A 26,292-nucleotide genomic window follows, 5' to 3' on the forward strand; every position below is an offset into this window, starting at 1 on the left:
ATCTTCTGGCGTTCTCTCTCAGACTTTTCTTAACCCATAGTATTTCTTTATTTTGTTTGATATTTTTGTCTGTTTACTCTTATCTTCAGCTTAAATTCTTGAACTGAGATTTTATGTTTGGTTCAGTCCCCTCTAGCATTTTTAGATAGTTTGGGAAGGCCTCATTTGGTTATGTCCTCTCTATAGTCTAAATGTCACTATTCATCTGGATGAAATACATGAAATTAGGTCCCACCAAGCAGAGCCAAGATGGCAGAGTAGCAGGGAGAAGGACAGTGAGCTCTCCCTCCTATACCCCCAACAGATCTAGAAAGCACACCAGAACAAATCCTGATGGGGAAATCCAAGAAAAAGTCATAGTAAGTCACTTTTCCAGCCAAGTTTAACAAAGACGGACAGAAAGAGAAGTCTATGGACCCTGAGGGCAGTGTATAGCCAAGAACACTGTTTGTGGAGCATTTTAGTGCCCAGGGAGAGTCTTGTACCTGGGCAAAAGGAGGTCCAAGACCTATGGTAGGATACCCCTAAACCCCTACTGGGGTTCCATATGGGAACAGGTGCCAACTAATAATTTTAATACGTACTACTCAGTTCTAGGTCATACATACAGAGTGGACTAAGAAAAGGACTTGTTCCCAAGTGCGGCATTCCACCTGTTGCAGGTACTAGGCCGCGGGGAACAAGCTCAGAAGGGAAAAAGTGGTGTCTGACACTAGCAGAGGAGTCACAGTTCCAGCTTTCAGCCTAATCTGAAGCCTGCAGAGGAATAACCAATGCAGGAATTGCATGCTGGACTCATAGAACAAAGAATCGTGTCACTCAGAGCCAGCAGAACTTCTCAACTGGCTGATAGTGACTGCGTCAAGCAGCATTTTACTGTCGTTCAGTCCCAAATCTAGGTCGGGAACTTGCAGAGCTTGGGCCGGGGCGAAGTAAACAGACTTTGCCCAGGATCAGGTCATTTTGGGAGCAATGAAAACTTATAGGTCCTCAATCTGAGCTATCCCTAAGATGCTGGAACAACATAATACTCATTACCAGAAGAAAGCAGCAATAAGACCAGCCTAGACCTGCTCTCCAAAAGTTTGCAAAGCCTGATCTTAACATCAAGTCTAAAGTCAAGAAGTAGGCTGGAAGAACAAGCAAAAAAAAAAAAAAAGAATCCCACCAAAGAAAGCTATCATAGTGACAGAGATGCCTGACACATATCCAGAAAAAGAGAATGACTCTAAAACATCTATAAGCAAGGCCTAAAATAAAATGTAGTTTGGGCACAAATTGAACTAGAAATCCTGGAAGATATGAAACAAGAGTTTTTTAAAAAAAAAACCCTAAGAGTTAAAAACTTCTTCATCAATGAAATAAGCATGCTAAAGGAAAAAATTGAAAAAGAAATAAGGGATATGGGAGGAAGAATTGGAAAGGGAATTAACAGCTTGAAACAAGAGGTACAAAACCTTGCTCAAGCAACAAACTCCTGAAAATTAGAACGGGCCAAATGGAAACTAATGACTCTATGAAAGAAGAAATATTAAAACAAGTCAAAAGATTGAAAAGATAGAAAATGTAAGGTATCTCAGAGCAAAAACAACTGAAATGGAAAACATATGGAGGAGAAGAAAGTTAAGAATCGTTAGATTACCTGATAATGCCATGACCAAAACAAAAGCCTAGATGTCACATTTAAATATATCTTTAAAAGAAAACTTCCTGGATCTCTCAGAATCAGAGAACAAAGGGGAAATAGAAAAAAAACTACAGGTCACCTCCTGAAAGAAACCTCCACATGAAAATGGACACCTTTAATGAAATGGAGGACTTCCAAACATTCCTGATGAAAAAACCAAAGCTGTGAAGAAACTCTGAAGTTTAAACATAAGAGTTAAGAGAAGCAAAAAAGGTAAACATGAACAATGATAAAGGACTAATCAAGGATAAATACTCTAATAGGAGGAGATAATACATGTCCCCTCTCAATTCTATTATCATCAGGGGTCAGAGAGGCAGTCTAATTAGACAGTCAGTGGGTCAATAAACATTTATCAAGTGCCTACTGTGCTAAGCACTGGGCCTGAGAGTGGCCCAGTCTTAGAAGAATGGAAAAGGAGAGGAAGAAAAATACACTAAGGTGGAAAGGGAAGGCAAGGTTAGGGAAAATTATTTCACGTAGTCAGGATGGGCAAGTAGACATCTATACAAACAAGGAGAGGACGGGGGGAGCACCTGACAGCTAAGCCTCACTCTCTTCTGAACTAGGCAAAGGAGGGAATAACACAGATGCAGACACACACACACACACACACACACACACACACACACACACACAGAGTTGGGTACAGAAATCCATTTTACTCAACAAAGAAATGGGAGGGAAAGGGGAGAAGGCAGAATTAGAGGGAAGGTAGGTTCCAAGAGTATTTAGTCCTAAGCAAAACACATTCTAAGGATATACAAAAATATTTATAGCTCTTTATGAGATGACAAAGAATGGCAATCCGAGGGAATACCACAAATTAGGGAATGACTGAACAAGTTATTGTGTATAAATGTGATTGAACACTATTGTGGTTTAGAAAATGATGAAGGAATGGTTTCAGAGAAACCCGAGAAGGCCTATTTGAACAGAACCAGGAGAACAGTTGATATAATGACTACAATATGGTAAAGACAAATAACTTTGAAATAATTAGGAACTCTGATCAGTGTAATGGTCAACCATGATTCCAGAAGACAAAGGACAAAATATACTCTCAACCTTCTGGTAAAGAAGTGAATGACTCAGAGTATAAAATGAGATTTTTATATGGAAATTTGTTTTGTTTCACTATACTTTTATAACAGGGGTTTTATTTTTCTTTTGCTTTCAGTTGGAGTGGGGGAGTCAAGTGGGAGGGAGAGAAGGTATATTTTTGCTGATTCAAAAACATAAAATATAGTAAAAAAAAAATTAGACCCTAACCTGCGTCTCAATCCTCGGATTCTTTCTTAGTCTCCTGGTGGTCCATAACGGGTTTTGACTTCATGAAGTTTTTCTCCTTCCTCCTACATTATATTATCATTCAAGAGCTGGACTGGTCCCCTGCTGTGATCTTGACAGGTTTCAGTGGGATGTCTGAGATCATACTAGTCCCAGGCCTTCTGTACAGGCCCCTTGTGGTGGCTCTTTAGGCACTGAATGCATCTTTTTCTCCTGCTGCCTCCGGGTACTAAACTTGTACTGGCTTGCTATGTCCAGCTCAGAGTACTAGTTGACCTCCTGTCTCTGTGGGAGTTGGTACAGAATTCTTCTCTCTGCCTCCTTCTGGCACATCCTTTGGAGTTCACACTTTTTCACCTGGGACCTTCCCTTTCCCTGCCTGCTACAGCTTTACCCTTTACCTGAGTTTGCTCTGGCTTCACTGATAAGATTCCTCTACCGGCTTATGGCCATCTTTTCTTGCAGTTCTATACACAGGATGGAGGAGATTCTGTTTCTTTTCAGTGTTACCATTGGTTTTTCTATGCTCTTTTTCAGTTATTTGTTGTGGTTTTTGTTATAGAGTAGGGCTTTTCTATAGCCATTTGTATTGCCTTCTCCCCTAGAAATCCAGTTGGGTACACTTGGAATGGGCAGCTAGGTGGATAGCGTTTCAGGCCTGGAGTCAGAAAAACTCCTATTCCTGAGTTCAAATTTAGCCTCAGGCACTTAATAGCTGTGTGACTCTGGGCAAGTCATTTAACCTTGTCTGCCTCTGTTTCCTCATGTATAAAATGAGTTGGAGAAGACAGTGGCAAACTGCTCCAGTATCTTTGCCAAGAAAACCTCAAATGAGCTCATGAAGAGTCACTTGGAATTAGATAAATAACTGGACTAAAAGAGTGCTGATTAATGACCTGATTAACACCTAAAGGGAAGCCTGTGGAGGAGAGCAACAAAGTTATTCTTGGCTCTGTTCTGTTCAAGATCTTTGTCGATGACTTGATTGAAGGCATAACTGGCCATCTCATAAAGATTTTGGATGACATGGCACTGTGAAGGATAACTAACATATTGGATGACAGAATCAGGACCCAAAAGGCACAAAATGAACTGAATTTAAGATGAAGTTCAATAAGGATAAATATATAGTCATACACTTGGGTCCAAAAAATCAATTAGGGTAGACATAGGTAGACAATAATTTATTTGAAAAAGACCCCAGGAATTTAGTGCATAGCACATTCAATGTAAGTGAATGGTGCTGTAGGTCACTCTTCCTCCCACCATCCAGTTCAACTTTTTGCTGCATTGATATGATACCCAAAGTATAATCCCAGTGTGGTCTTCCAGTGTGCCATATAAGGATTGATGAAGGATCTTGGGAGTTTAGTGAGGGGGGTAGGAAGTCACTAAAGCTATCAAGTATCTGAGGGGCCACTAATATGGAATAGGAATTAGGCTTGATTAGCTGGGCCCCAGAAGACAGAACTAAAAATAATGGTGGGAAATGATGGATTTTTGGAAAAAGTTATTTATTTTTAGCTTTTAACATTCACTTTTTTAAGATTTTGAGTTCTAAATTTTCCCCCCACCCTCTTCTTCCCCCTCCCCAAGGCAGCATGCAATCTGATGTAGCCTATACATTCACAATCATATTAAACATATTATCATACCAGTCATGTTATAAAGAAGAATTAGAATCAATGGGAGGAAACACAATAAAGAAGAAACAACAAAAAAGGGCAAAAAATATGCTTTGATCTGCATTCAGACTCCATAGTTTCCTCTCTGGATGTGGATAGCATTTTCTACTATGGGTCTTTTGGAATTGCTTTGAATCATTGCATTGCTGAAAAAAAAAACTAAGTCTTTCAAAGTTGATCATCGAACAATATTGCTGTTACTATATACAATGTTCTCCTGGTTCTGCTCACTTCACTCAGCACCAGTTCATGTAAATCTTTCCAGGATTTTCTGAAATCTGACTGCTCATCATTTCTTATGGAACAATAGTATTCCATTACATTCATATACCACAACTTGTTCAGTCACTACCCAATTGATGGGCATCCCTTCAACTTCCAATGCTTGGCCACCACAAAAAGAGCTGCTATAAGGATTTTTGTACATGTGGGTCCTTTTCCCATTTTTATGATCTCTTTGGGATTCAGACCTAGAAGTGGTATTGCTGGGTCAAAAGGTATGCACAGTTTTATAGCCCTTTGGGCAGAGTTCCAAATTACTCTCCAGAATGGTTGGATCAGTTTACAACTCCACCAACAATGTATTAGTGTTGAAATTTTTCCACATTTTCTCCAACATTTATCATTTTCCTGTTTTGTTGTGTTAACCATTTGGCAGGTGTGATGTGGTACCTCAGAGTTGTTTTGATTTGTATTTCTCTAACCAACAGTGATTTAGAGCATTTTTTTCTGATTTCTTCATCTGAAAACTGCCTATTCATATCCTTTGACCATTTATCAGTCAGGAATGACTTGTATTCTTATAAATTCAACTCAGTTCTCTATATATTTAAGAAACGAGGCCTTTATCAGAGGCACTGGCTGTAAAAATTGTTTCCCAGCTTTCTCCTTCCCTTCTAATCTTGGTTGCATTGGCTTTATTTGTGCAAAAACTTTTTAATTTGATGTAATAAAAATTATTCTTTTGCATTTCATGATGTTCTCTATCTCTTGTTTACTCATAAATTCTGCCATTCTCCATAGATCTGACAGGTAAACTATTCCTTACTCCCCGATTTGCTTATATTATCACCCTTTATGTCCAAATTGTGTCCTCATTTTGATTTTATCTTGGTACGTGGTGTAAGATGTTGGTCTATGCCTAATTTCTGGTATACTATTTTCTGGTTTTCCCTGCAGTTTTTGTCAAATAGTGATGTCTTATTCCAGAAGCTGGAGTGTTTGGGTTTATCAAACAGTAGATTACTATAGTCATTCACTACTGTATCTTGTGTACCTGTCCTATTGCACTGATCCATCACTCTTTTGAGCCAGTATGAATGATGATTGCTGCTTTGTAATACAGTTTTAGATCTGGTACAGCTAGGCCACCTTCCCTTGTATTTCTTTTCATTAATTCTCTTGATATTCTGGACCTTTTGTTCTTCCAAATGAGTTTTGTTATTTTTCCTAGTTCTATAAAATATTTTTTTGGCAGTTTGATTAGTATGGCACTAAATAAATTAATTTAGGTAGAACTGTCATTTTTATTATATTACCTCTGCCTACCCATGAGCAACTGATATCTAAATAATTGAAATTTAGATGACTTTATTTGCGTGAAAAGTGTTTTGTAATTGTAGTCATATAGTTCCTGGGTTTGTCTTGGCATGTAGACTCTCAAATATTTTATATTGTCTACAGTTACTTTAAATGGAATTTCTCTATCTCTTACTGCTAGGTTTTGTTAGTTATAGAAATGCCAATGGCTTATGTGGGTTTATTTTATATTCTGCAACTTTGCTAAAGTTGCTAATTTTTTCAAGCAGTTTTTTAGATGATTCTCTAGGATTGTCTAAGTACACCATTATATCATCTGCAAAGTGATAATTTTGTTTCTTCATTGCCTATTCTAATTCTTTCAATTTCTTTTTCTTCCCTTATAGCTAAAGCTAACATTTCTAGTAAAATATTAAATAACAATGGTGATCATGGACATCCTTTCAACATAGATTTTTTATAAGATTTTGAGTTTCAATTTCTGAAATGGGATTAAGTATTTTATTTCCTCTTCTGTTAATCTGGGCAATTTATATTTTTGTAAATATTCATCCATTTCACTTAGAGTGTCATATTTATTGGCACACAGTTGGGCAAAATAGCTCCTAATTATTGTTTTAATTTCCCCTTCATTGGCAGTGAATTCACCCTTTTCATTTTTGATACTGATAATTTGGTTTTCTTTTTTTTAAAAAAAATCAGATTAACCAAAGGTTTATCTATTTATTGTTTTCTCCATAAAACCAGCTCTTAGTATTATTTATTAGTTCGATAGTTTTATTAATTTCAATTTTATTAATCTCTCCTTTGATTTCCAGAATGTCTAATTTGGTATTTAATTGAGGATTTTTAATTTGTTGTTTTTCTAGCTTTTTTAGTTGCATGCCCAATTCAATTATCTCCTCTTTCTCTATTTTATTCATGTAAGCATTTGAAGATATAAAATTTTCCCTAAAAACTGCTTTGGCTGCATCCTATAAGTTTTGGTATGTTGTCTCATTATTGTCCTTCTCTTGGATGAAGTTATTGATTCTATGATTTGTTGTGTGATCCACTCGTTCTTTAGGATTAGATTATTAATTTTCCAATTAATTTTAGCCTATCTTTCCATGGCCCTTTATTACATGTAATTTTTATTGCCTCATGATCTGAATAGGATGCATTTAATATTTCTGCCTTTCTGCATTGGATTGTGAGGTCTTTATGCCCTAGTACATGGTCAATTTTTGTGTAGGTACCAGATACCACTGACAAAAAGGTATATTCCTTTCTATTCCTATTCATTTTTCTCCAGAGGTCTACCATATCTAACTTTTCTAAAATTGTATTCACCTCCTTAAGTTCCTGTTTATTTTGTGGTTAGGTTCATTTAGTTCTGAGAGGTGGACATTGAGGTCCCCCACTTGTAGTTTTGTTGTTTATTTCTTCCTGTAATTCACTTAACTTCTCCTCTAAGAATCTGGATGCTATACCCCTTGGTGCATATACGTTTAGTACTGATATTACTTCATTGTCTATGGTATCTTTTAGCAGGATGTGGTTTCCTTCTGTATCTCTTTTAATTAGATCTATGTTTGCTTTTCCTTTGTCTGAGATCAAGGTTGCTACTTTTTTTTTTTTACTTCAGGTGAAACATAATATATTCTACTCCAGCCTTTTACCTTTACTCTATGGGTATATCTCTGCTTCAAATGTGTTTCTTGTAAACAACATATTGTAGGATTATGGTTTTTGATCCACTCTGCTATCTGCTTCCATTTTATGGGAGAGTTCATCCCATTCACATTCATAGTTATGGTTACTGTGTCTTTCTCTCCATCCTATTTTCCCGTTTCTGCTTTTCTTTCTTTCTCCTTTTCTCTCCTCACTAGTGTTTTGCTTCTGACCACCACCTCCCTCAATCTGCCCTCCCTTCTATCTGCCCCCTCCTTTTATTTTCCCTTTCCTCTCCCTACTTCCTATAGGGTAAGATAGATTTCTATCTAATTATGTACATTATTCCCTCTTTGAGCCAAATCCAATGAGAGCAAGGTTCAAACAATGCTTGCCTCTCTCCCTTCTTTCCCTCTACTGTAATAGGTCTTTGTGCCTCTTCATATGATGCAATTACCCTTTTCTGCTTCCTTTCCATTTCTCCCAGTACAATCCTTTTTTTCACCCCTTATTTTTTTTATCACCACATCAAAGTCAACCTATACTCACATCTTCTGTCTATGTATACCCATTCTAAATATCATAATATACATTTCTCATGAGTTACAGCATTATCTTCCCATGTAGGGATATAAACAGTTTGCCCTTATTAATAACATGGTTTTTTTATTTGCTGTTTACATTTTTATGTTTCTTTCAAGTCTTGTATTTGAAGACCGAATTTTCTGTTCAGCTCTGATTTCTTCATCAGGAAAATTTGAAAGTCCCCTACTTCATTGAATATCCATCTCCTCCTCTGAAAGATTATGCTCAGTTTTGCTGGGTAGTTGATTCTTGGTTGTAATCCAAGATCCTTTGCCTTCTGGAATATCATATTCCAAGTCCTCTGATTATTTAACGTAGAAGCTGCTAGGTCCTGTGTAATCCTGACTGTGGTTCTGTGATATTTAAATTGTTTCTTTCTGGCTGCTTGCAGCATTTTTCTGAAATTTGAGTACAATATTCCTTGGAGTTTTCATTTTGGGAACTCTTTCCCCTCTGGTTCTAGTTCCTCAGGGAAGTTTTCCTTGATTATTTCTTGAAAGATGCTGTCTAGGCTCTTTTTTTGATCATGGTTTTCAGGTAGTCCAATATTTCTTAAATTATCTCTCCTGGATCTACTTTCCAGGTGAGTTGTTTTTCAATGAGGTACTTTACATTTTCTTCTATTTTTTCATTCTTTTGATTTTGACTGATTTTTGGTGTCTCCTAGAGTAATAGGCCTCCACTTGTCTAATTCTAATTTTTAAAGCATTGTTTTCTTCAGTGAGTTTTTATACCTTCTTTTCCATTTGGTCAATTCTATTTTTAAAGGAATTGTTTTCTTCAGTCAATTTTTGTCCTTTTTCCAACCTCTCTTGCATACCTCTCATTTCTTTTCCCAATTCTTCTTCTATCTCTTTTATTTGACTTCTAACATTCTCCTTGAGCTCTTCCAAAAAGGCTTTTTGGGTTTGGGACCAATTCACATTCCCCTTTGAGGTTTCAGATATATGTATTTTGACAACGTTGTCCTTTTCTGACCAGGCCAGGTCACTGACTTTGTGTGCTGCGGCCTCAGGTGCTGGCAGCTGGAGGCTGTAGGGGTCTGGCAGCTTACCTGGTGCTGAGGTGAGGTCCTAGTTGTGGTGTCTGGTGTGTGCTGAGTCAGGTGGGGTTTTTCTGAGTTTCCCCAGGGCTACACTGAAGCATGTGGAGGTCTGGCCTTCTTAACTGATGTATGTCCCCTGAGCCGTTTTTTTTCCCCAATACAGGGCAGTTTCATCAGCATTGAATATCTGTTCCAGTTTGTAGCCTTTCTCTTCAATCAGTTTCTTCAGAGTTTCAGGAAACTCCCTTGCTGCCTCTTGACTAGCAGAAGCTGCCTCTCCTGTGTAGGCTAAATCTTTTTTAAAAAAATTTCAAACCAGCCTTTGCTGGCCTGAAAATCCATAGGGGTAGACCCTTCACCTTCATTTTCCTTTAGGAAATCATATAAGTACTTAGCCTTTTCTTGTATGACGCTCATCTACCAGGATGTCTTTTCATAACAATCCTGCACCCAAAAGAATGTTGCATTTTCTATGGGAAAGAGATGGGGATCCCATGGTTTGTGCAAATGCTTTGCAATTGTTGGTGTAGTTGCAGCAAGGCCAGATTTCCTTCTCTTTTTTCTTGACATGCCTTATGGTGGACTCATTAATGCTGAATTGGTGGCTATCAGCAGCTGTTTTGCCTGAATACAGCATATCTAAACAATTCTACTTTTCCTTCAAGTTCATCACTTTCCTCTGTTTCTTGGGAGCACTTTATGAACCACTAGGAACATTACACATGGGACCTATGATTTTAATAGAGTTTATGGTGTTTAAATGACACAAAATATGAGAAACAGGAGATGCAAAGATCACTGCAAAATGTCACATGAGAGATTGCTGTAAACATACTTAGCATTTCCAAACCAGTGCTTAGAATCAGTTGTTTCACTACAAATTTAATCTTAAAAAAATTGTATAGCTGTTCATTATGTTATTAAATAATAAAATACATACTGTACAAGTAATATACATAACAGTTCATACATTTTATGCATTTATGAGTTACTAAACGTTTTAGGATATCTCTACATTTCTAGCCTTTGTGTGTCATCTCCTGGCTTTTGCATTCTTTTCACTTATTTCATTTATTATTCATTTATTATTCAGCTTATTTATTTTAACTTTAAAAAAGTGTATATATTTATGGTATTAAATGATCATTTGAGATCATAAGGCCCCAAACCTGGACTAATCAGCCAGAAGCACCCTGGCATAACAGCCATGCTTTGAGTACTCTGGTATAACAGACATGCTTTGCATTCTCTCAGTGTGAATCCAAGCCCTCCTGCTGAAATTTGCTCACTGGGAACATTCTTCTGTCAAGGACGTGGCCCACTGGATATTTCCCTTATCTTTTTATGGTCCTCCCTTGTTAGAGGCACTATCTTGACACTCCCTTTTTTATGACACCCTATGTTTATGGTTGGCAGAAAGCCAGACATCCTGGGGCCACCCTATTTGTTTTGTGGAACTATAATTTTGGCCAATGAAGGACACTAGGATACTGGGGGGTGGAGGAGGCAGTTATTCTATTGGTGTAAAAACTTCTTCAATTAATCTTTGTTTGAGCTCAGAATCATTTTCTTACTCCCATGCGTGCATGTTTTCTGCTAGCTTATAGGGAATAAACTATATATACATACATATATCACCTAATTTGTTTGCTTTCTTTTAACCAGATTCTGAAGGTTGACATAAAAGATACAATTTGTTGATAGTATAGAAGACTATACATATATTCTATCCATTTCTGAGTTTCTAAACTTTTTTTTGTGTCATCTGCTGGTCTTCCCATGTCGTCTAGGCTTTCATAAAACTCCCCTAAAATTCCCACTTAATTTCTTATGCCGACCTGTGAGATATCAAAACCATGATGAGGAAAGTCATGAAGTGGAAGGGATAACTGTAATAAAAAGTTTCCAAACAAATAAGAGCTATTAAGTTGAATAATGTCTCAGAAACTAGTGAATGGCTTACCATTCTAAGTCTTCAATTAGAAAGTGGCATTTAACGGGGTTCTTGCCCAGGCTGGATTTGGTGACTCTGAGGTTCTTCCTCCCAAATTCTGCCTGAGGCAGGACTGGTACCTGTAGTTAGGAAATCCTTAGAGGAGGGATAATTGTTTACATAATAGTAACTCACAAAGCAAATAATAGATAGGGAAGCAGATTTGCAGTCAGGAATTAGTCAATCGAAAAGCATTTATTAAATACTTACTATGTGCCAAGCACTGTGCTTAATGCTGAGGATACAAAAAAGGGCAAAAACAGTCTATACCCTTAAAGAAGCCACATTTTAATGAGTGCATGCAAAAAACTATGTACATACAAGATATATACAAGGTAGATGGAAGACCTGGATTCAAATCCTGCCTTAGACACATTAGCCATGTGACTCTGGGCAAGTCATTTGACTCTAGCACCTCAGTTGCAAATGACAGGGTTGGATCCACAGGCCTTCATGTTTAAGTCAATGATCCTATGATGGTAGCTTGTAATAGTAATTAAGGTGGGACTTTTTGCTGTTGACCTTTAACGATTCTGGCCTTTGTTTGAATGGGGCAGATAAAGTGGGATGTTTTTGTATTTCTCAGCACTGAGACAATTGGGAGCCATTGATTTGTATCTGATGTGATATTGGGGGTGGGGAACTTTTCCACACCCAGCCTGGGTGAGGTTGCAGCCCTGAACAGGATATATAAGCACAGAGGTTACCATTCTCTCTTGGAGCTCTGAGCTACTGTGACTCTGGGCCAGCTGTTATAATGAGCTCCTTGGCTGAACACCCAGATGTTGATAACTATGAATGGTATTTGGTCTGTAATTCAGGGTTTTTTCCCCTAAACTAAGTAAATGATATTTGTAAGCTGCATTAAAGTAAGATTGTTAACCCCTTAACATTGCTTTCCTTAATAAAGCAGATGAAAAGGACCTGGGCTTACAGCGTTCTGTGAGCTGGTTGTTGTTGGCTTCACACCCTCACAGCAGCTGCTAGCCGGATTGTTGATACATGGGTGCAGAGGTGAAGGGTAGGGTCCGTTGGAGTTGATAGCCAAAGATTTCAGTCTAAATGTAAGAAGCCAAAATGAAGGGAGTGGCAAAGAACTGACACTTGGTTCCAACTTAAGCTACTTTCTAGAAGCTTATGTCCTTTTATTCTAGGGGCTGGTGCACTCTTCTCCAACAGGCATCGAAGCCTCCTTAGCGCCAGGTAGGCCAGCCCTGTTAATTTGGAGGCCCATATACTTTCCAATTCTGAGGTTCTAAAAGAAAAAAAATGTCTTTTCAAGAAGAATTAGAATACTGTTCTGACCTTATCCCCCTTAAACTCTTAGAACTTATAAAAATAGTAGATGTCAGATGTCAATGTCAGATGGTACATGTTGCCAGTCCCATATGAACAAACAGAAAACTAGGTAGAAGATATCTAGGTAGGTATCATAAACATTTATCCATCAATCAAGTATATTTATTAAGTGCTTACTACGTGCCAGTCACTGGGGGCAAAAATACATAGAACGAAATAATGCCTAAATAATACCTAAATACCTAAATTCTAATGAGGGAGTAAAGTACATATGTAAGCATACAGAATAGAAAGAGAATAAATAAAAATAGATATAGAGTAATAAAAGGTGTCCTAATGTCCGCTGGACACATTAGGAAGAGATTCATGTAGGAGGTGGTGCTTCAACAGTGTCCTGAAGGAAGAGAGGGATTTTGTGAAGCAGAGGTGAGGATGGAGTAGATTCCAGTTATGGAGGGTGGCCAGTGCAAAGGCATGGAGATTGTGTGTTTGGAAAAGGCTTGGCTAAACGGACTGCAGGGTGTAGAGAGGAAGTAATGGACAGGGAGGTTGGAAAGACAGGTGAGGGCTAGGTTATGTAGGGCTTTAAAATCTAAATAGGGAGTTTATATTTTACTCTAGAGGCAACAGGGAGCCACAGAGCTGTGGAGGGGTGTAACATTATCAGATCTATGCTTAAGGAGAATCATTTTGGCAGCTGTGAGAAGGATGGAGTAAGGAAGATATTTAAAGTAGAGGACAATTAGGAGGCCTTATAGGCAAGAGGTAATGAGGTCTGAACCAAAGTGGCAACTTTGTGAATGGACATGGGGCTTGATTTGAGAGATGCTGTGGAGGTGGAAAAGGGAAAATCTGGCAACTGATTGGATTATGTAGGGTGACAAAGAGGAGTCCAGGATATGATAAATACTCAGGGCCAAAGAGAGAACTGTTTTGGTGAGCAAGCAGCTAGATTCAAGAGACAAATTCCTCTTAATTCCCAAAGTCAATGACAAGGGAGAAGCTGGACACAATTGGAACTGTCTATGAAGATAATGGGGAGGGGGGGAATGCTAATATAATACATTTTGCAAAAATAACTACATGTAGAATGTACATTTTATTTAATTAGAATGGTATTTTATAATTATAGAGCAGCTAGGTAGTGAAGTGGTTAGAGTGCTAGGCCTAGAGTCAGAAAGACTCCTCTTCCTGAGTTTAAATCTGGCCTCAGACATTTACTAGCTGCGTGACCCTGGGCAAATCGTTTAACCCTCTTCTACCTCAGTTCCTCATCTATAAAATGAGCTGGAAAAGGAAATGGCAAACCACTTCAATATCTTTGCCAAGAAAACCTGAAATAGGGCCATGAAGAGTTGGACATGACTGAATATCAAAAATGTTATAATTATGAAAATAGCATGCTAATGTTTGTACCAAAAAACAAGATTTAGCATTTGCTGTTTCTAATTATTGCAGTTTTGGGGGCAGGACTATTGGGCAAGTAAATAACTGATGACAAGCCATTAGTGTCTGGAGAGGAAAAATACTGGTCAGAATTCCTTAGAACAAGACAGGAGGGAAAAAAACCAATCCACAAAAAACTTAATTCAAATCGTATAGTACACAATTTTAGAACATTTTTCTACCAAAGATGTACACATTTCTTCAACAGAAAAGGATTAAAAATAAATGTGGGTGGGTTGTTTTAGAGTCAGAGAAATAAGATAAGATGATCAGAGTATGTGTGTGTGTTGGGGGGGGGGTGGACCAATCTTAGGGACTGACCTGGCGTGACTATAAAAGATGAACTCAGTAAAAGGTCTTGAGCATCCAGTCATTCTTTTACAGAGAAGCACCACTGCTTCCCCTCTTGGGTTTAGTGAATAGGTGTATAAATTCTAATTGAACAAAACTTTTTTGATGGTGTTGAACCAACATTGTGCCCCACTCCTGGAGCGGGAGAGCTCGAACAGTACCAGACCTAAGGGACTTGATGATACAAGTGAACCTTAGAGAAACCCATCTGGGTTGGCTGGAGATCCATGAGGAACACTAAACTCATCTGGAAATGACCACTCTTCTGTGTGTCCTCTTCAGCCCTGGAGTACTTATCCGGTGTATTTGTTCTAGTCTTTACAAAGCATTTTTCTCATGTGTGTGTATTCTGCCTCTTGAATGACATGCAGGAATACTGCATGGAATACTGCAGGAAGGTAGAGGCATCTTCACTATTATCTAGGCCTTAGAAAAAGTGGGGGAGGAAACCAGTCAAATCAACCACTGGCAAAGACAACGCTGGCAGCATTCTTCGTCCCCAAGAACGTAGATTTGCATTGATTTATGCTATGGCTCTTCAGTGGAACCCTCAATCAGGGCTTCTTGGGGTCCACTTAGATCTTTTGATTCCCCTCTCAAAAAAAACTCCTCGGGAAAGCCCTCCAGGATTGCCCCCACCTCAAGAAGGAGAGGCGGATTCCCTCCCCCCAAAAAAGTCGGAGGTTCTTGAAACTCGTCCTCTGAACCCCCCAGTTCAATGTTCTTTCATCTCTGCCCCAACAACACTATTATCTTCCTCACCCAAAGGATTCCCGACTGAGTCGGGGCGGGGCGCGGGACAGGCAGACACAAGCATCCTCCTCTATCCTCCCCGGTCACAACAGTGACGTGATGGGGCAGCGGTGACGACAAACAGTGACGTAAAGTGACGTGGGGGGAGGACGGCCGCATCAGCCACGCCCCCGGGGGGGGGGAAATCTTCACTCATCCCGGGGCCTTAAGGGCACAAGTGCCGGGAGGCGGGGAACAGCCCCCCAGCCGCCTCCGGGGACGCACAGCTCGGCGCTCGCCGCAGCTCCGGAACCTAAGACGCCGCTCGGCTACGCCGGGCCTCTAGCGGTTGCTAAGTGACGCCAGCGCGCAGCGGGCGCGGGCGCGGCCACGGAGCTGTGCGTGAGAGCGGGCGCGCGCCGCGGCGGCGGCGGCGACGACGACGACGACGACGACGAACGCAGCGGCGGCAGCAGTGGCGGCGGCGGCGACCGGGGAGCCCAGTGGTCGGGAGAGTCGGAGGCCGTGGGGGTTGCGTCTTTGAGAAACCTTGTCGGGGTGAGAGTCCTGGGGGGGAGGGGCCCCTCAAGGGGAGGGAAGGGACCCGGCCGCACCTGCTGCGCGGGCCCGAGTCTCGTGGACGCGCGCCCCAGCCTGCCCCGCGCTCAGCCTCACACCCCCTCAGCCGGCCCCCTCCGGGGGCGGGGAGAGGGGACGGAAGTTCCGAAGGGGGGCCGGCGAGGGTCAGTTTCCTCCGGCGGCGCGGGTGCGGAGGCTGGGAAAGCTGTCTTTCTGGGATGAGCGTAGGGAAAGTGTGCGTGGGGGGTGGGGGGGAAGGGGGCGGACTCGGGAGGTTTCCAGGAGATCCTCAGAAGCGGAAAAGTTAGAGCCGAGAGGGCCAAGGAGGTTCCTGGGATCCCTCCTGACCGCCGGAAAGGAGGTGACCGCAGCGGTCGGGCGGGGTGGGGTGGGGGACGTTGGCAGGAGCGCCTGGCCCTTCCTGGAGCCTCCTTTCCTGCAGCTCCCCCGTTGGAGAAGAGCTCTAACAAAATCACAGCCTGGTGTGTCACGTCCTCAGGCACACCCACGTCTCGCAGAAGGAGATAGCGGGCTGGGTTCGGGCAGCCCACCTGTTGACTTCGGGTCTCCAAGTTTGTGTCGCCGTTCTGGCCCCTGACCCTTCTTAGTCCGAGGCCTTTTCGCTCGCGAGCTCGCCGACTTCCCCGACTGTTTGTCCGCATTAGACACTCGCTCTCCCTGTGGATGCGGTTGACTTCCAGGTCATGAGAAGCGGGAGAGGTTTCTTGCCCCTGGCGTTCTAGCAAGTCGCGTTTATTACTGGACCCGAAAGGAAAAGTCAGGTTTCCTACATCTTGCGAGATGGGGGGCACTAGTGGGACGGGTTTGCATCTAAAGGTCAGACCGAAGTCCTCACTCGGGCATTCTCTTAAATTGTCTTTGGTGTGATAGAGTGAGGAGACGGACATCTGTTATACAAATGTAATAGCTGACATTTCTGTAGGACTTACTATGTACCAGGCACTGTGTTAAATGCTTCGCGATTATTAATATTCACAATTAATAATAATACTCTCTAAACAAGGGAGTGCTGAAGTAATAGTATCTAATACACGGCTAACATTTATATAGCCCCTGAAACTTAAGATGTACTCAGACTTGGGATACCCTCTTTAAGTGAGTTGAGGTTTGCAAAGCGCTTTACCTATATTACCTCATTTGATTTTAACAGTAGCCTTGTGAAGTGTTAACCTATTATCTCCATTTTACAGATGAGAAAACTGAGGCTGGGATAGTTTTTAAATGATAGCTGTTAAGAGTCTGAGGCAGGATGCAAACTCAGGTCTTTGAGATTCTAAGGCTGGTGCTTTCTGTCAAGGCTACCTAACAATCTAGTGATTAGAGCTAGGGGAAAAGGCAGGCATTTGTGGTCTCCTTTGGATTGGGAAAAAACCCAATAAAAAGATAACCAAACTAAAAAAAGTCCTCTGTTAGAGTTTGGAAGTTAATGTACTATGGTTGTCTGTAGAGCAAAAGTGAAGGTGTCATATCTAAGAATCCTTGAAGTGTCAAGACTTTGCCAAGTCTTCCAGTCTTAAAAGTCATCACCAGATCTTATCAGAGCCTTAATATCATCCTATATCCATTCCCATCCAATATTCTCTCTTTCTCTATCAAAGTCCTTGAAAAAACTGTCCGGGTTTTTGCCTCCACTTCTTTTCCTGGCTGCTCCTTCTCAGTTTCCTTTGCTGAATTATCATCCATATTATATGCTTTTATGTGTGAGTGCTCCATAAGGCTAAGTTGTAGGTTTTTTTTCTGTATATTCTTTTAGTGACCCCATTAGCTTCCCTATCTGGATGCAGATGACTCTCAAATCTCTACATCCTCCCACAGTCTCTTCTGAATTTCAGTCCTGGATAACCAGTTTTCTGTTGGACGTTTCAAACTGGATATCCTGGAAACATTGCAAACTCAACAACTTTCCGTACAAACCAACCCCTCCTCCATACTTCCCTACTTGTTGGCAAAACGACCATTCTTCTGGTCTCCCAGAAAGTAAGGATTTGAAAATTGTATCAAGGCCACAATTTTTGCTTCCTAACTTTCCCTTATCTCCATATCATTTCAGGTAACAGATTTGTTTTTCCTATCTCCAGATCATTTCTTACATCTTTCTCTTCTCTGTTCATACACTCCACTCACCACCCATGTCTGGGCCCTCATTACCTCTTACACTGTTGTAACAGCTTCTTAGTCTCCCTTCCTTATGTCTTTCACCACTCTGTCTTTTCTTCCCTACATCTGCCAAAGTTATTTTCCTTAGGCACTAATCTGACCATGTTGTGTGGGACAAAAGACCACTGGCTCAAGTAAAAAAAAAAACAAAAAACAGAGATGTCTTGGTTTCTCAAGGTAGGAAAAAAAAACCAGAAGCTTTATTTGATCAAGTCTTGAGAATTGGGCATCTCTCACTACCAGGGCGGAGATAGCAGTGAAGAGAGGCAAGGGGGGGAAAGGCAAGCAGGAAGATATATACCCTTGTACATACAATTCTAAGAAATCCCACCCCAGAGGCTGGACCCCTGTCCCCATTTCCGGGGGGGGGGGGGACGACAGACAGGTGGCCTCACAATCTAACCAGGAATAAGTTTTTACTCAATACAAGCACAGAAACTACAGAATTACCTTATAGGGAAACTTTAATGCTAAGATGGCCATTCGTAAGTAGGCTAGGGGAGGGGGAGAGGGGAATATCATCTGGTTTCCCCAAAATCATATGATTTACAGGAAAACGAAACTTAGGCCTGGTGAGGTTCACATTCTAACTAAATTTGTACTATCTCTATTTGAATATTGCCTTGCATGAGTTATTCATAGGGAAGCTTTCACAATCTTGTATTCCATTCACAGCTGAGGTGACCTCTATAAATCTAAAGAAGAAGGGGGAGAAAGACATTCCTAAAGGCTAAATAATCAGATTCCCACAGACTCAAATTTATCCCATTTCCCTTTTCTCTAAATATTGATTCTCAAACATTTTAGATATAAATACATATATACATATATACACACACATATAACCTGTGAAGTGTTCACACTTTATTCTCTCACTACCTTACACAGTGTCACACTCCCCTACTCAATCAACTCCAATGCCTCTGTTAAAAGAAATCTTGGGTCAATAAGACAAATTCAGGAAAAGAAAGGCAAAAGTAACTTATTAGCACACCAAGGCAGTAAGTAGTTGGCTGTGGCTGGTGTGAATTTTAAATTTTTTGGAGCTTTTATAGATGGGAGTAAACACCTTCCGTATAAGGACGAAAGTAAGTTGATTGGTACACATAGTGAGGATATAGGTCATATGCTTCCTCAGCTCCTCCCTGGTGTTTAAGTGCAAGGGTTATTTCTGGGCTGCCATCTCTTTTAGGCTGGCTGTGCACATACCCAGAATCTAAGCATGGTTTAAACATGGTGGTCACTCAGACTGATTCTACACAAGTGACTGACCTTGCACAATTCCCTCTTTGGTGCTAGCCTTATTCATGGTACAGCACCACAATCAGACCTATATCACTCTTGCTATCCTCAACTACATCATTTTAATCCTTGCTGCTTGTAATTTTGAAGTTGGCTTGGGAATCAGTTCTTTGTACCAAGGGAAGCATTTTAAACATAAGCAACACATAATCCCTGTGAGGAAATACAAGGGAAACCTCACAGGTAGCTGCTTCAGCCATAAGATTTTCGGGAACCAAGAGGTTAGCCCTTCCCATGTGGACTAAGGTTCCTTCCTATCCTCCTGGAACTTATTTTAGGCTTTCTAAACCGAATCTGTATGGTTATGAACATCATTGAAGTTGTCAGGAAGCTAGGAGCAGCACACCTGACCTACAAGAGTGCATACCCCTTCCCCCTTTGCTAGGAGAAAATTTAGAGCTAGCCTGTTTCGTAAGACCACAGATTAAGCTCCTCCACTGTGCCAGTGGATTCATTAACAAATACTTGCAAAAGTTTGTTCATTTTATTCAGTAGCGCTATACTGCATCCATTGCCCTACATGGGCAATATAATGGGAAAAAAGGCTCTCCTACTAAAGGTGGAAGTGTAACAGAAACTTGGGTGGCAGCACACTGGCTTCATAAGGGTGTGCTAGGAGGCTGGGTAGGTGTGGCCTGGACACCAAAGAACATCCTCCACAACATGCTGCTTCCTGACATTTTGAAGGGAGCCAATATGCATTTTTTGTTACATAGAAAATAAAATCCTTGTTCTGGGGCTATCCTAAAAAATCTGCTCGTGTGTACCTGGCCTGCTGCTTAAGGAAAATTCTCAGAAGGCCCTTCCCTTCCTGAATAGTCCCATTTCATTTCATGGATGTGTAAGTGTATTCCATTTGCCATCCATTTCCTGGCCTTGTGTCCTGTTTTGCTCATAACATAGAACTGGTGACCTGACAATATGTGACAAGCTCAAGGGGGTGAAAATTGCAAATGATTAGTGATCTCAATTAAAAGTGAATAAGCAGGAAGACTCATTTTTTCAGCCCATGGCTGTAGAATTTGGTGTTGTATTTAGGTTTGCCGTATTGATTGCAAAAGAATAATCATACAAGCCTTGGACTTTTGGCATCATGCCTACCGGGGGATACTTTTCGCTAAAGATGAAGGGATGTGTTCATTTCTAGCAGTTAGTTCAGTTAAAGGCATGACTGGCATGGTGGGTCAGATGCACATAAGTGTTGGGCTCTTCTGTTTCTCCTCCCAAGGGCTCAAAGCAGGGAATAAAGTGGTAGATTAGTAGGTGAGGGATAAGGTCATAATTATCAGGGTCATACAAACAAGTGGCCAAAGACCACTGATTGGTATTGGGATCCTTTCTCAACTTAACTGGGTCCAGGGGCTGATCAGGGCTTACATCTTCAGCTGGGCTGAGGTCAGTCACTGCAGGCTTCACATGGAAGTGATGTTTCCAAGTCATCTAATTGGCAAACTTGATGGAAGTATGACTGGTCAGCAGGACCTGAAAAGGCCCGTTCCAGGAGGGATGAAGACTGGATGTCTTCCTGAAGTTGTGGATCCATACATAGTTTCCTGACTCAGATGAATGTACTGTATCTTCCAAAGGCAGAGTTCGCATCAATGCTGCCTCCTTCCAGTCCTATGAAAGGGAACTAGACATGGAGATCACATATCTTATCAGACTATTCATCCCCTAAGGCTTGGCTTAATCTCTGAAGGTCCAGCCCCTGTGGCCTCCTGAACAGAAGTTTAAAACATGATAATCCACCATCTTGCCTACTAACATTTCTAAGTGGGAACAACACAAGGGGAAGTACTAGAGGCCATTTTAACTGTGTTTCCTGGCATAGTTTTCCTAAAAGGGTCTTAATTTCCCTATTGAGCCAGTCAGCTCTTTCTGACAATTGTGGGTGATAAGGGAGTGTATAGGCTCAGGGTTATCCCAAAACACTTGGAGAGTTCAGTTAATTCTACTTTGAAGTGTGGCCTTTGGTCCCAGTCAGTAGTACATGGCAGGCCAAATCGTTATATTATGTCCTTGATCAGACACCTTGTTACTGTGTTTGCTGTGGTTTGTGTTTCTGGAAAGGCCTCTACCCAATGGCTCTATTGATCTCTCCACACCAAAACCTATCTGTAGCCCATAGACTTTGATCAGTAAAGTTAGTCTGCAGGTGTTCAAATGGTAGGGTCACCCACTTCCTCCCCAGATTTTGTCATAGTTTTCTTCTGTGAGGAGTTGAACTACTGACAAAAAAAAAAAACAAAACTCAGAGACCACATGATGGGCCTCTGCATAAACACTGAGGGCAGATGATGATGAGTAAACTTGTAGGAGGAGGACCTCATTTTGCTTATGTCCTAGGGCATGGAGGAGTTGGCAAAAGAGGTGCAGTAAACTTTTAGGTGCAATTGGGGCATCTGTGACCTGCAGGCCATCTCAGAATGGCTTTGTGGCTTGTCACCCAACGGTCAATTTCAGCTTCTCCAAAGAAAGACTACTCAGTGGGTGGGCTATCAGAGTATAAGCAAGGCTTTAGGGGCTCTTAAGGACCCAGGCAACACATCATGGAAATGACCTTGGAAAGCAATATAGCTTGAAAAAGATGGTCATTACTTACCATTTGTGGTGATGAAGCCACAAGGTGCCAGTGGTATGACAGACTTCCAAAGTCATATTTGGAATTGGTGTAAATGTTCACTTGGAGTGCCTTGGACAGCTGGCATGCCCTGGTCAGCACCAGCTTGCTTTCTATGCCCCAAGTCCAGCAGACAGTGTAGCCTCCCACTCAACAGCTGCAGAAGGCACAACCACTCCCCAGGCACTTGTACTTCATTTTCATAAAAGGAGGAGCCATCTGTGAACAATGTGAGATTGGGCTTCTCCAAGTGAATGTCTTTGAGGTCAGGCTGTGGGCTCTCTGTGGCCTTGGTTACCTCAAGGTAGTTGCATCACCTCATTGTCTTTCAGGGGATCTGAGAGGAGAGTGGATAGATTTAAGATATAGTGCTGAATGGAGCGATTAAAGTCAGACAAAAGGTTTACCGCATGAACAGCCACCCACTGGTGGGAAAAGGCTTAAGTCTTAGACTGGGTAAAATGGCAGGGACACTATGAGGCACACAGACAGTCAATGAGTAGTCAAGGACAAGGAGTTGGGTCCTCTTCACAAGCTCAACAGTGATCATGAGGGCTCAAAGGCATCCCATAACACCTCGTGACTGGATCAAGTTGGCATTAATAGTAACCAATAGGCCTGTGATGGGTCCCTAATCTCTGGGTGAGAACTCCTGATGCAGCCCCCTCTCCATTTGTGTACAAAAAGAAAAAAAAAAGGCTTGTCACAAGCAGGCAGTCCTGGAGTTGGTGGGGAGGCCATCACCCATTTCACTCACCTGTTTTCATCAAGGCTTCTGAGGACTTGTGTATGGTGGGACAGAAAATTCAAATAATAGGAGATACATCTTGAGGAGAAGCAAAGCAAATTTAATTACAAACCTTGCAAGATTTGGGCGTTGCCTCCACTAAGGAAACCTAGTGGGGGAGGCAGGGTAAAAGGGAACACTGCCCTAATTTATACTCTTAATGAAAAGATTCCCACCCACCTCTATCCTTCCTTACTGTTGGCTGGGAGGCGGACTTAGAATCTAGATCCGGAAAAACTAGAACTCAACTGCCTGGGTGGCATCCAGAAGTCTAGGAGAAGAAATGAGGGGAGGGGGCCAATTCCTTTGGCCTCATTCAGTGCAGGTCACAGTGACCCTTTCCTTATTTGGTCACAGAGAGAAAGGGAAGGGGAGGGCCCCTACTGCTTCAGGCCCTGACTTTCTAGAAGTTAGCTTGGTCACTACAAGGTTAAATTCCAAGCCTCTCCTACTCCCTCAGACATTCCCTATTTCAGAAATATGAGACTAGTGTAACCTCTGTATTTTTACCCTGTGAAGTCTTCATAATTTATCCTTCCTGTTCACTTGGGACCTCTTTAATTGTATAAGCAGTTAGTTCCTTGTTTAGCTCCCCCAGTGCTGGAATCTCAAGGTGGCAATATCCCATAATCCCCAGCAGGGTATGTACCTGGTGCTTTGATTTTAGTATTGGCCTTGGAAAGATACCCTAGATGCTATCATTTGTCAAGGCCCTAGTGTTGGGACCTAGCTCTTATCCCAAGTACTGTACGGTGGTGGGAAGGGCAAACTGTAACTTTAAAGAGGAGACTTGGTAGTCCTTTTCATGGACTTGGTAGGGTACTTTCCTCTTAGGTTCCCCTGGAAAGGAATGGCAAGCAGCAAGTCATCAACATTGAATTAAGCAAAATCCCCAGAGCAGATATACAACTTGTAGGTCTTTGATGAGTCTTGTGTGAATAGAGTGAGAGATTCACAATAGTCCTGGGAGGGAGCCTGGTCCAAGTGTATTGCTTCCAAATAAAGATAGAGGTACTGTGAGTCCGTACCTCCCACAACACACAAGTCAATAACAGAATATGCTTCATCATGTGAGCCATGTTGGTGATAATAGAAATAGGATTCAGGACCATTCAGGTCCTCAGGTTGACAAAATTATTGATACCCCTCAGATCCTGGACAAATTAGTACACGGGTAGGCCTTCATCATCCACCTTGTGTTTCCTCACTGGCAATACAGGGGTATTGAAGGTGACTGACACAGCACTATTACCCCTAGTTGGTTGTAAGCATTGATGAGTTTTGGAATAGATTTAGCAGCCTCTAAATTGATATTATATTGTTTGTGCACAAGGGGGTGGTTTGTCCTTAGTTTGGCTAGACATGAGTTCGGTTGGCTTCATGAACCCCACAGAGTGACAGGTAAGTTTCATAAAATGAGAGGCAAATCAGACACTAGGGGTCTTAACCCAATAAACCCAATCAATTCCATTGTATTCTAGCCTAAGCCCTTTCAGATCTCAGTAAGTAATGGCCCCAGGTTTACATAATAGGTCCTTTCCTCACAATGAGACAGACCTGGCAATTAGGCATGAATAAAAAAGGAGTGGAAACATGTTAAAGGTTCAATATCTACTTTAAGTGGGGTGGTTAAGGTGAATATCTTCCTTTCTCCCTTTCAGCTTTTAACGCAGGAGACCTAGGGTGGGGGGTGGGGGTGGGGAGGTAGAGTGTGTGGCACTTAAGTACCAAGAAAATCATCTCTGTGCCCACCAAACAGTTTACCATTGATAGTAATCTCAAGTAAGGGCTCCTTAACTACACCCACATCCCCTTCAGTACACTCAAGAAACATTCCTAGTTTGCAGCCACCCCTCCCCACCCCCATCATTGTGAATATTCATCCCTAGTATTCAATGCTAGGTACCTGCTGTTGTCTGTGGTGATTGGGGGAGGGTGCAAGCATTTGGGGGGTGGGGTTCATGTGGCAGCTGGTTCCTCATGGGGACCCCCTTTGGAAAACTTGAAGCATATTGTCCTCTTCTGGAGGCTGCCTCCTATTCATGTTTTCTGCAATCACGCTTAGTGTGCCCCTCCTTTTTACAGTAAAAGCACGCTGCCCCTCTTCCCCCTTGTTTGATAAATCTCCCTTTCCAGTACTTTGTCCCTTCTCTTCTGCTCTCCTGCATTGCCCCCTTCATGATGGCAGCCAAAATCTTTACTTCCTTAACCTTTCCTTCTCTTTCCTAAGTTCCTTCTCCTTGTGCCCATCGTATACAATGCAACCTGAGTTCGCTAATAGTTTTCCCACTCCAACTAGGGCAGGATTTATGAAATTAATTGCAGATGTCTGCTGCCAATTGATTAACATAGACTAAAGCAAATGCTTTTAGATTATTCTCATTTTCTGGATCTAACTGAGAAAATTTCTGGGTGACAGTGCACAAAGCATTGGGGTGTTCATCTGAATTTTCAGTAGTATCATGAAACTTCTCTCAATCTGTTGGTTGTTGTGCTGCCTGTCCTAAAGCATCATGGAGGGTTGTTTTTTCATCCTTGAATATTCCCCAGTTTCCCACATTATAATTCCAATCAGAAGTTGTTATGTTCCTCCTCTAACTTTACAGCACAGTGTAGGATTTTTGCATCCTTTGTGAGAAGGACATCCTCCCAGGTGGGATTATGGCTCCTTAGAATGGTCTTAATTTTCTTAATCATGGTAACTGAGTCTATCCAAAAGGGTAGAATAGATTGCTGCCATAATACAATGTTTCCTGGAGAAAAATGGGTATGTACTCTGCCCTGATCATTCCCTACAAAAGTGGTACTTAAGGGCATTTTGTGTGTTTGAGGAATCTGAATTATATGATGGAAATCTGTGGGAGCAGACCAGCTCCTCTAACGGACATGGTCTTGAGGGACAATCTTAGTATGGAAGTTCTGCCCAACAATACCAATAATCCATTTGCCTAGGCTCTAGATCTTCAAGTCTCATTTTTAGCAAGTGCATCTGTCCTGTTGTCGTAATGATACTGCTGTCCCTTGACCATTCTGTCCGTTGTCAACCCAATGTCAACCAACCACTGCCCTTTCCTTTGCCATGGCTCCTATATCTTTGTGCACAAATGAGAGAGAATCAATTTTGGGCTCAGGACCTATTTCTCCTTATTCTTCCTGAGTTCAGGGAGTTTAATTCTCCAACCACTTTAAGGCTAAGTGACCATTGAGAGTCCACTTTAACTCACAATCGGATGAAAGTCCCAATGTGGGCTGTGGAACTGGATGAGTGCTCAACCAGTGATAGTCATGTGAGTGTCTCTGTGGTCACCGGATTTGTTAAAAGGCATCTTGGTTCCAGCATTGGCCTGGTTAATAAGGCAAACTCAGGAAAGGAAAGGTAAAAGTAATTTACTAGCACAGCAAGGCAGCAAGCAGTTGGGTGAGGCTGGTGAGGATTTCAAACTGCTTGGCTTTTATAGACAGGAATAAATAACTTACATCTAAGGGCAAAAATATGTTGATTGATACCCACGTGTCATGAG

The 26,292-nt window shown here is 41.5% G+C and overlaps 1 protein-coding gene across 1 annotated transcript in view; it reads left to right on the forward strand.

Annotated features, from left to right (window-relative positions):
• Window positions 1-15,516: 15,516 nt before the first annotated feature.
• Window positions 15,517-26,292, forward strand: part of BTBD9 (BTB domain containing 9) — a 552,498-nt gene continuing 541,722 nt past the window's right edge. Inside the window, exon 1 of the mRNA XM_036768793.1 lies at window positions 15,517-15,863. The gene's annotated coding sequence lies outside the window, so the exon portion shown is untranslated. The remainder of the gene's footprint in view (window positions 15,864-26,292) is intronic.

The sequence above is a fragment of the Trichosurus vulpecula genome, chromosome 7, assembly GCF_011100635.1.
Source record: "Trichosurus vulpecula isolate mTriVul1 chromosome 7, mTriVul1.pri, whole genome shotgun sequence".
Classification (NCBI taxonomy): Eukaryota; Metazoa; Chordata; class Mammalia; order Diprotodontia; family Phalangeridae; genus Trichosurus; species Trichosurus vulpecula.